Below are 10,671 nucleotides of genomic sequence, written 5' to 3'. Positions count from 1 at the left end.
TATATTATTGAGTCTCGGGCTAAGGGGCAGGAATGAGAGGCTGGGACAGGGTGCTGATTTGAACAGTACTATGTAACTCTCCTAGAACCTGGTGCAGCTCTCAACTCAGTAGATGCAGAAGGCTGAATTTAGCTATTGGAAGACGGAATTTCCTATAATCCACTGTGAGGGCGGCTGGATTTGCAGTGAAGACAACATTTTTTTTCATTTTTTGGAAATGAGGCGTGCAAAGAATGGTGGGAAAATATAGTCAGAATGCTCACTGTACATATGTGAAAACAGAACCAGGTAACTTGAGGGATAGGTTATCATCCTTAAGTTATTGTGCAGAAGGGTTTCAATCCAACTAGTCAGCACGATGCATCTTAATCAGCATCACCCCTTTCATAATTCTCTGTTGTCTCTCCCAATTCTACCCATCCTCTCAAGCTCCCCGGTTCCATTTTCATATATGGGCACTGAACATTATGACTGCATTCACCCAAATATAATTTTAATGTGTGTTTTACAAATACAAAAAAGAAACTTTTAAGTACCTGGGATTTTTTAAATAAAGGACAATAGTATGCCTCACTTTCCAATGCCATTCATAGAGGATTTTCATAGATGTAGAGAGAGATAATGTTTAACACCAAGCATATGCCTAATACTGATCTGACAAAGTGACATGAGTTTACTTTTGTAAACTCATAAAGGGTGACAGAAGATTGATTAATTCACTCCAGTTTAATGGAACTAGTAATACAGAAAAAAGTAACACCCAAACTGAATTTGGTCACATCACAAGTAAGTTTCAGCATAATGGTTATGTTAAAGCTTAAACAGTAGCCAATATTCAGATATTAGATTATGTGTGTATATAAAATTATCTATAATGCTATGTAATAAATAATAGCCATTTTTAGAAAATAAGTTACCAAAAAGTTATTTAAAAAGGAGGTATGAACAACCCCTTTGTGCATCACCTTCATAATTTAATAAAACCTTTTTAGTGGGGTGTTAGGGTGGTTGAGGCGGTACATGCTTGTCATCTCAGCTACCCAGGAAGAGCACAGTCCAAGGCTGACCCGCGGTAAAAAGTGTAAGGTCCTGTCTGAAAAATAAAGTAAAACAGAAAAGGCTGTTGGGGAGGAAAATTCAATTGGTAGAGCACCTGCCTAGCAAGCATGGGGTCCTGAATTCAGGCCCCACAACTGTCAAAGAAAATAAGAGGTACAGTTGGATGAGTTTTGATGTGTATACCCCCATGAAACGGTCACAGTACGGACTGGCTTCCAAATTATCCCCCTGGCTTTCACAGTCACTTATTCACAATCATTCCCGGTTCTTGTTCAATCTTCATAACCAATAATTTGCTTTCACATTTAAAGATTAATTTTCAATCAGGCATGGGGTATATTCCTGTAGTCCAGGCACTTGAGAGGCTGAGGTAGGAGCCTCTCAAACACAAATAAGAGCAATAAAGATTAGTTTTCATTTTCTAGAATTTCCATAAAAATTGGAATCCTAGAGCAAGCATTCACTTGCCTCTTCTGAGTTCTTTCGTTTGGAGTAATTATTTTCCCACTCACCCCGTTGTCATGTGTATCAATGATTAATGAATCATTAATGAGTACATCAATGATCATCATAACCTCAAAAACCACAACCCAAACTGGGAGCTGGAGCTAGACGGCAGTAATTAAACGGCCAATATTGCCTGTGGAACACGGACCATTCCCTTCGCAAGCCCCGGATTCTGTAGGAATTGCACACCCTTCCGGATAGCTGGCAGACATTTTGCTGGCAAATGTTTGATGAACATGGGTATCTTTTAGCACCCAGTGTCCTGTAAGAAGTTCTGGAGCACCTCAAAGTCAATATGCTCGACAGGAAGAACATTCTTCAGCAGCGTCTACTGGTCTGCATACGTGACCTTGTACAACTCAAATGTGGGAAGAATGGTCCTACCTCAGTGTCTTTCATGTCTGGCCTGAGTTAACACCCAGTGATTAGCAAGACAAAAATGAAATGAAATGTTCAGACTGACTGAAGAACCCAATAGGATTCAATCTTTTCCTACATAGCATTCTGTGCATGGAAGGAAGGGGGTAGGAGTGAGGTTTTTATCTGCATGGTCCAGGAGTGACAGCTGGCTGGTTTTATTGCACTAGTCCCTGCCCACAACCCCTGCTGGTCCCTCATCCTGTGTCTATACCTGTAGAAACTGTGATCTATCACTCAACTTGGGAAGTTGTTTTAGAGAGCACCAATTTCCCTCCCTGTTTTGCTTCTCCTCAGCTCTTATAGGCTGCAGACCCTTGGCGTGCCTTCTCCTAACTTCTGTATGTAGGAATGTGTGGTAACTTCATCTAGCCACTTAGGACTCCTGAGCTACACAGGATCCGAGTGTGCCCCACGAGAACAGAGAGATTATGAGCAAATATTCTCATACACAGCAGGCTGCCCATGTCGCTCAGGGGACTTCTGCACCACAGCCTCCTCTCAGAATCTAAAACACACAACTAATTTTTTTTTCCCCAATTTTACCAACTCCACGACAGCAAATCTAGAAAAACATCTGATCCAAAAGTCTTTCTTCTCCTACAACATCTTCTACCACATTCCCCTTTTGTTAGGAAGGAAATTAGCCAGGTTATGATACTGTTACAAAGTCTCATTTTTAAATACCAAAGCTGAGTATTACCTCCATTCGCTTTGTAATCCTTGTAATAAACCATAATAGTCTCTTCCTTTCCTTCACTCCACCAGCCCAGTTGGATAGTTGTCTCAAGCCAATGAGCCAATAGTTTGCAAAGCAAGATTCAAAGAGAGAAACAGAGAGACAATTAGTCATTAATGATTGTTTAAATGGTACATTTTTTGATGTTTGTTTCTGATGCATCTTAGTTGTAGGTGGATTTCATGGATGGCTCACTTTTGGGATAAGTACTTTCAAGGACAAACAGTCACTCCAGGGACCCTGAAAAGATCTGCTGTATTGCGTGTTTGAGCAACCAATGCCAACACTGCAGCCTTTAGTCATATCTATTATATTTTATATGGGAATTTTTATTTACTTTATAGGAATGTTTTAGGTCTTTTACTTCTTCAATCACCCTCCTTCTGATAGTGGTGCCATATTTCATTGCTCCAGTAAAACTTCAGAATCAGATCGATTTACTTTTGGAAGCCTCAGAAAAAGACCTGTCAGCATTCTTACTAGTTATTCTATGTACTCAGTGTACAGCGGAAGATAATTCCAAGTGTGCAAACCTTTCCTAAGCTTTTTAAAAATTGAGGTGTATTTAGTTAATAAATACATATTGAGTACTTGAGTTTCCAATGACCTAGCATAAAAAAGGAACTTGCAAGTATATCTCTTTCTGAACATTTAAGGACTATCTACTGCTATGCTACATTTATTTGGTTCTTGTTCTACTTTATATTAGCTTAAGGCAAAACATAACCACAAGTATAAACTTGACTTCTTTACCTTTTCTAAACCTTCAATTATTATTCAAATAAAGATGTAAATTTAAGACGATCTAGTCTAAAGTCCCTTTAAGACTAAAATAACTATAAGGTTAATTATCTCCAAATAAAAGGTTTTGTTTCGGCTGGTAGCTACCATATCTTGAGCCTGTAGGAACTTTTGCTGCATATGATGGAATTAGACCCCAAACGATCTTTGTATGGCAAAAGTGAATCTGTAAATCACCCCACAATGTTGTTAACTAATGCCATGGAAAGAAAAAGTGTGCGCCTCACCTTCACAAGGTAGTTTCCAAAGGATGTACCATTTATTTCAACAAAAACAGGAGACATTTCTAAAAACCCAAACATCTAGAGAGACCTCTGAAAATGGTCAATTGTAGTTTTTACTTTGTGAAACCTGAAAACATCATTGCTTGAGGAAATTGTTTTAGATTATCAAATCAAACTAATTTTTTACTAAATAGTGGTAAGTGGAAACATTGGTCAAAAGGCACTAGCCAACAACAGAAGAGGGCCTCAAGAGTTGTAACCAAAATTGGGATCACTCATTCTGTGACCTGGTGCCCAAAGGCTGTATGTTACTGGAGGGAAGAACACTGGTTTGGGCTCAGATCTGTTAGTTGTGTGACCTTAGGTGAGCTATCTAGCCTCATTCTATTGATTGATCACCCATGAAGTGGAAACAAAGGTAAACCTCACTGGACTGTCCTAGGACATAGTAAATATATTCTGAATACTATGAGTTTGATGAGATAAGGACTATAAGACCCTGAATACAATCATCCAACTTGTATATATCAAGGTATCACTGTAATTATTATAATTATTTTGGGCTCAAAAATGCTGAGTAGCCTGACAGACCATAGCAGGGGGCAGGCTATTAAAGATGGGTATGTCTTAACTTTGAAAAAGTACTTTTCTTCCCTTCTCTCTCCTCTATCTTCTCTCTCCTCTCCTCTTCTCTTCTCCCCTCTCCCTCTCCCCCCTCCCCCCCCCTCCCCCCCTCTCTTGCTGGTCCTGGAGCTTGAATTCAGGAACCTGGGCATTGTCTATGTGCTTTTTTTTGTTTGTTTTTGCTCAAGTTTAGCACTCTACCACTTGAGCCACTGCACCACTTCTGTGGTCTCACAAGCTTTCCTACCTGGGCTGACTTACAACTGTGATCAGCACCAGCGTCCAGCTCTACCACATTTTTAAAAATCTCTAATAGTTGCTAAAATACATCATTGTGTGCTTATCAACTACTATTCACCATTGTAAGTGCTACTTCACTCACAATGCAGTAAGTCGTATTTTTAAAAAGCAGTCATCTTGGGCTGGGGATATAGCCTAGTGGCAAGAGTGCCTGCCTCGGATACACGAGGCCCTAGGTTCGATTCCCCAGCACCACATATAGAGAAAACGGCCAGAAGCGGCGCTGTGGCTCAAGTGGCAGAGTGCTAGCCTTGAGCGGGAAGAAGCCAGGGACAGTGCTCAGGCTCTGAGTCCAAGGCCCAGGACTGGCCAAAAAAAAAAAAAAAAAAAAGCAGTCATCTTATTCATCATCTCTGTAATTTAACAACCAACACCCTATTCTAAGTGCACAATCTTTATAGGTGAATGAATCTGTGATGCTCTGTGAAGTCCTCACCTAACACTGTGTTGCTCATAAGTAGGGACTCCAGGACTAGACCATGGTAACTCACAAGGAAGAAACTTCTGCTGCGTTGCCCAATAATTAAACCCAGTAATCTTACAGTTTGTCCTTGACCCCCAAACACAATAGAACTAAAGCCAGAAAAACACCTTTTTTTTGTTTTTTTTGGCCAGTCCTGGGCCTTGGACTCAGGGCCTGAGCACTGTCCCTGGCTTCTTCCCGCTCAAGGCTAGCACTCTGCCACTTGAGCCACAGCGCCGCTTCTGGCCGTTTTCTGTATATGTGGTGCTGGGGAATCGAACCTAGGGCCTCGTGTATCCGAGGCAGGCACTCTTGCCGCTAGGCTATATCCCCAGCCCCAGAAAAACACCTTTTAATGATGCTTCCTGATGTTAGAGAGCAGCACCATCAGTTCTCTCTGAGAGCCTTTCCAGTGGTGAGGTCCCGTTTTAATCCTAATGAGTTTCTGCTCTAAGCAATTCACTTGTAGTAACTTCAATCAAATCTTTCAGTAGAAAATTAAGTTAAGCTAAACTAAGATACGCTTTCTGGAATGAAGGCAATACCAAGAACCAGATGCGGTTCTGTGAAACATAATCTCTGTGAATCAATGATAAACTGAAGGGCAGACAGTTGGACATTGCCTCCTTCCTTTAAGATGTCCTGTGATGAGTTTCATCTAAAGCATGTGCACATGGCTTCCCTATATTCTACTTCCAAAGTCTGATGTTTTTTTTTTAATTAAAGCAGCACAATGCCAAGTAGGTATTATTAAAATATTTTAATTTCAGATAATAGAAAGTTATCACAGAAAAATATTACAGAAAATTGCTACAACAGAATGCAAGATTGAAAACTGATTAATAAACAAAAAGAAAAAAAAATGACCCTGATTTTACCATGACTTGTTACTTTCCTAATAAGATAGTTGAACAATTCAGTATACTCCTTGCTAGAATTTTATTTTTTAAACAGATAAACAACTAAACTGGTATTACTAAAACTTACTGAAGTGACTTAAGATTAGGCAGCATTTCCCCGACATTTAAGATACAACTTGGAGAAATGAAATAACAACACTAGAACGTCAAAACAAAAAAACCCATACCCAGTAGTTCTAACCTAGATTTCACCCCAGATACTGCTTACAGAGTTGATGGAAAATGGGTGATCATAAGATCATAACGTAAACAGTTCTTCCACTTTTTCTTTCCTCTCTTTCTTTTCTTCTTTCTTTTTCCTTCCCTCTCCCTCCCTCCCTCCTTCCTTCTTCCCTTCCTTCTTTCTTTCCTCTCCCTTTCCCTCTCCCCCCTCTTTTTGGCCAGCCGAAAGAGACTATCTCCTGCCTGTGGTCCTCCCAGAATCCTAGCACAGACAGTTCTTCCACTTTCAACACACATAGGATCTTGGGACACAAATACCATGGATGGCCTTACTGTAGGCAGGTCCAGAAGCCCTAGCCTGAAAACAAGATGACATGCATCCTGAATTTTAGATCTTTGCTGAGACCTTCCTGGATCCTAGGTAGAGGGGACAGCAGATTTAGCATGCAGAATGTAAAAAAAAAAAAAAAAAAAATCTAAACTTCGGCAAGTATACAAATGACTATTTCTTAATTGTCACATTTATAAGGAAATACTATTCTACCTCTTGAAAAAAAAATTCTCCTCTTATCTATTTTACACTCAAACGTAGGGAGGGAAAAATCCTGCAAAATAAGAGATAGACAAAAGTTTCTAACCTGTAATAATAGTTGACTTGGCACTTTTCTATCTATTTAAAAAGCATATTAAATGTATATTCTATTATTAACAAATATCCCCAAGATGTTGCTGGTAATAACAGTTTGGAAGCAATCTTGTTAACTTTTAAAGTTGAGCGTCTCTCTCTCTCTCTCTCCACATACACACACACACACACATGCATATATACACACATATATAGACATGTAAGTTTACAATAAATGATAGATCAGATCTTTGATGAATTATAAGCAAATGCAAATTTCACTATTCTTCCCAAATGTAATGCCTTATGAAGGTACTAAAATCAGGAATGAAAGGCTGGGAGGTATAGCTCAGTGGTAAAGCACTTGGTTAGCATACCAAGGCTCTGGGTTCTTACTGCAGGAATAAAGACACACACAAACACACATGCCTTTATAAAATCAGCAATGAGCCAAGTGTGACATTCGGTAATTTGCAGAGCTCATTTTTAAAAAATGCTATAAGTAGTATATGTTCTTTTATTTCTCACAAACTGTAAATTTTTATAAGTAAGCAAGTGGCATATAATGCTATGAGTACTATTCTAAGAACTCTCAATATGTTTTTTAAGGTAAGAGATTTCTGGGGCTGGGCCTGGTGGAGCATGCCTAGAATCCTACTTTGGAGGCGTAGTGAGAACTGTGATCTGAAGCTCGCCCAGGCAAAAAAGCATTAAGACCCTATCAGAAAAGTAACTAAATCAATAAAAGTATAAGAGTTTGGCTCAAGCTGTAAAGGACCTGCCCTAACAAGCCTGGTCCTGCATTTAAACCCTGGAACTGCCAAAAAGAAAAGAAACATTTCCTTTATGACTACAATGGTTTTGCTAATTGTAGCACTTTTCTGTTCTATATGGAAGGGTAATGAAGGTTATTTAAAAAGCAGGTAAACATCTAAAACTCTAGTGCAATCATAACCTGAAAGGGTAACCACTATTCACGAAGTCAGCATGAAAGGAATGCTGTTGATAATGCACTAGTTTAGGCCTATCTTCATAATTTTGATTGATATTTGGAAGGGAATGGGAATGGACAATTTAGAGACAGATTTTAAAATGAAAATGTGAAACCAGTTATATATTTCCTTTTCTGGTTAAAGAAAATCCTTCATAGATCTAATGAAAATTTAGTAATCTAAGAAAACTTACATTGTGGAGTAAGAAGTTATCCTATAAGTTGGTAGGCCTCTTAAAGCTATGAATCGCCACACAAATAAATTCAAAGTGAAATTTCCATAACCCTGCCTTTATTGCTCAGAGGGGAGAACTCGGACAACAAAAGAGGGCGGGTTTCCTTTGTCTATGTGGAAAGAATGACAATTGGTAAGTTGCATTCTTTCTAAAATGATCATAAAATGCTTTTGGCTTACCTGTTCTCACAGCTGACAACACCTATAAACCTTAGGCTTGCATGAAGTCAGGAAGCAATCAACAAGCAGTTAATAAAGCAATCACTGTGTGCCTAGAGCTAGACTTACTACTGCTAAGGAGAAATGAAAAAACAAGGAGACACAGAGAGGGCTTGCCTCCACAAGCAAAACATATGGTTTTAAATATGCATTTTATTTGTTTAAAAATTAAAAATTCTAAATATTATGTTGGCATTAACAAAAGTCCTAAGTCTCTGTATCCTTCATAGAAATGCAAGTTTGTCTTCAGATACCACTGATAAATAACACATTCAAATACCAACTCCCAGCAATATAGCAATTGATGGTCACTGACATTGGTTTTGAAAAATAACATTAAACTGCACAAGGAAAAGCATTACATAAATGCTAAATCCTAATAGGTGAAACAACTTAAGATACTTAAACTTGTCTGGCCTAAGATTCAATTTCTTAAATTCTTACTTTAACTATTATGGTTTTTATAATGCATACTTAGTTCTGATCATATCAAGAACTATACCAAATAATATCTGAACACATTATTACTCTTCTTTTTAGATATTTACAGAAAGACCATAAAGGCTTACCTGGGCCCTATAATTGGACTGTTTGACTACAGACTAGTCCTCTAAGATACAGCAGGATGTGAGCACAGAGAAGACAATTCTACTATTACATTCTGCACTGTGTAAATGGAAAGATTCTGACAGCCATTCTAAGACCTCATATCTAGGTGGCTAGAACTTTTAAATTTCTAGTTGCCTGTAGCCAAAGGAAAATAATTCCTTTTACCAAGCAATCAATCACCAGGAAATACCCTGGTGGCACATGTCTGCAGGAATATATATTAAGGTGTAGGAGTTAACATACCTGTTGTTTCTTATATTCATCTGAGTTAGCTGCTCTGCTTACACATGCTATGATGTAAGCAAACACACCATACAACATGGACTGTTACAGAATTTAACCCTTAAACAATATACAACCTATATAAAAAAGAGGCAGAAAAGTTAGATCTTGAAAAGATACAAGTCTATACACCTTTCTGTCTTTCTGATATGCCAATATTCAAGGACATTGTTAACTTGATGGGTTAATATTCTCTGAAAGTACTTCTTAGGCAATTCTACAGTCAGACTTTAGTGTACAACATCAAAAGTTCATAAAAACAATAAGCTACACAAATCATATCAAGTTATTTTGTAGTTTGTACAACTTAATATATAGATTTTATGGAAGTTACAAAGTGATTTTATATTTACAAATTCTTTACAGAATAATTCCTTCCCTATGGGAAAATTATAATCAAATCATTCCCATTTCACAGGTAAGAAACTAGATATTGAAATACATACACTGAATAGAGATCAACTCAGAACCAAGACAGCCTTTAAATTTCTAGCTCTTGAATTTTCTCCAGCAATTAGTTCAATGTACACAAAGTATCTCTACTAACCAACTATTCCCCTGCTCTTAAAATTAGTAGGATTAGCAAGGAATATTACAATTAAGTTCCATGGCAAGTTAAGAGAAACAGAAACCTAAGCAGACATCATTTCACAATTAAGGCTGCTTTAACTACAGCCTGATTCAAGATTTGGAGCTTTGGGCTGGGGGAAGGGAAGAGTCCATAAAGAAACAGATCCAATTGTTTAGACAGTGTGCAATTGTTGGTTAAATGACATTTCGATTGATGGGCCTATTCAATTCTTTCAAGACACAAGTTACTTCTATTATTTCTAAATGTATAGCTTCTAAAAGTAAGGATATAACTTACTTTTCAGTATGAAAATATAAGTCAAATTCCATGGATTCTGTTTGTTTTTTGCCAGTCCTGGGGACCTTGACTCAGGGCCTGAGCACTATCCTTGGCTTCTTTTTTGCTCAAGGCTGGCACTCTACCACTTGAGCCACAGTGCCACTTCTGGCCATTTTCTGTATATGTGGTGCTGAGGAATCGAACCCAGGGCTTCATGTATACAAAGCAAGCACTCTTGCCACAAGGCCATATTCCCAGCCCCAAATTCCATGGATTCTGAAAACACCAATCTATTTTAAAGAACATTTTCACTGGAGGAACAGGCATTTGTTAATTTTTTATGAGAAAATAATGAAAAAAAAAGAATATTAAAATATCTATATCAATAGGATTTGACATATACCAATATATGGTCTCAATTTTAAAACTATATGGTAAATAACAATCATGAAACATAAACACTTTCACATAAAATATTTTGTCAAGTTTGAAACACTAAATTTTCTTATAAAATAGCCTTGACAATACTAGAATATATAGTACAAAGAAATACTGAATAATTTGCATTAATAACCTTTAAACATTGCTTTGTAATTAATCTTTTTAAAGTCTTTTTTTTTTTTTTTTTTTGGCCAGTCCTGGGC

At 37.8% G+C, this 10,671-nt stretch overlaps 1 long non-coding RNA gene across 1 annotated transcript; it reads right to left on the bottom strand.

The window, feature by feature from the left end:
* Window positions 1-1,578: 1,578 nt before the first annotated feature.
* Window positions 1,579-4,384, bottom strand: LOC125356083. Its single transcript, XR_007211812.1, has 2 exons — window positions 2,687-4,384; window positions 1,579-1,840 (listed from the first exon to the last, which is right to left on the bottom strand). It is a non-coding gene; the product is annotated as an uncharacterized LOC125356083 (long non-coding RNA).
* Between the last annotated feature and the right edge of the window lie 6,287 nt (window positions 4,385-10,671).

The sequence above is a fragment of the Perognathus longimembris genome, chromosome 8, assembly GCF_023159225.1.
Source record: "Perognathus longimembris pacificus isolate PPM17 chromosome 8, ASM2315922v1, whole genome shotgun sequence".
Classification (NCBI taxonomy): Eukaryota; Metazoa; Chordata; class Mammalia; order Rodentia; family Heteromyidae; genus Perognathus; species Perognathus longimembris.
This window is presented reverse-complemented; position numbering and strand designations above follow the sequence as displayed.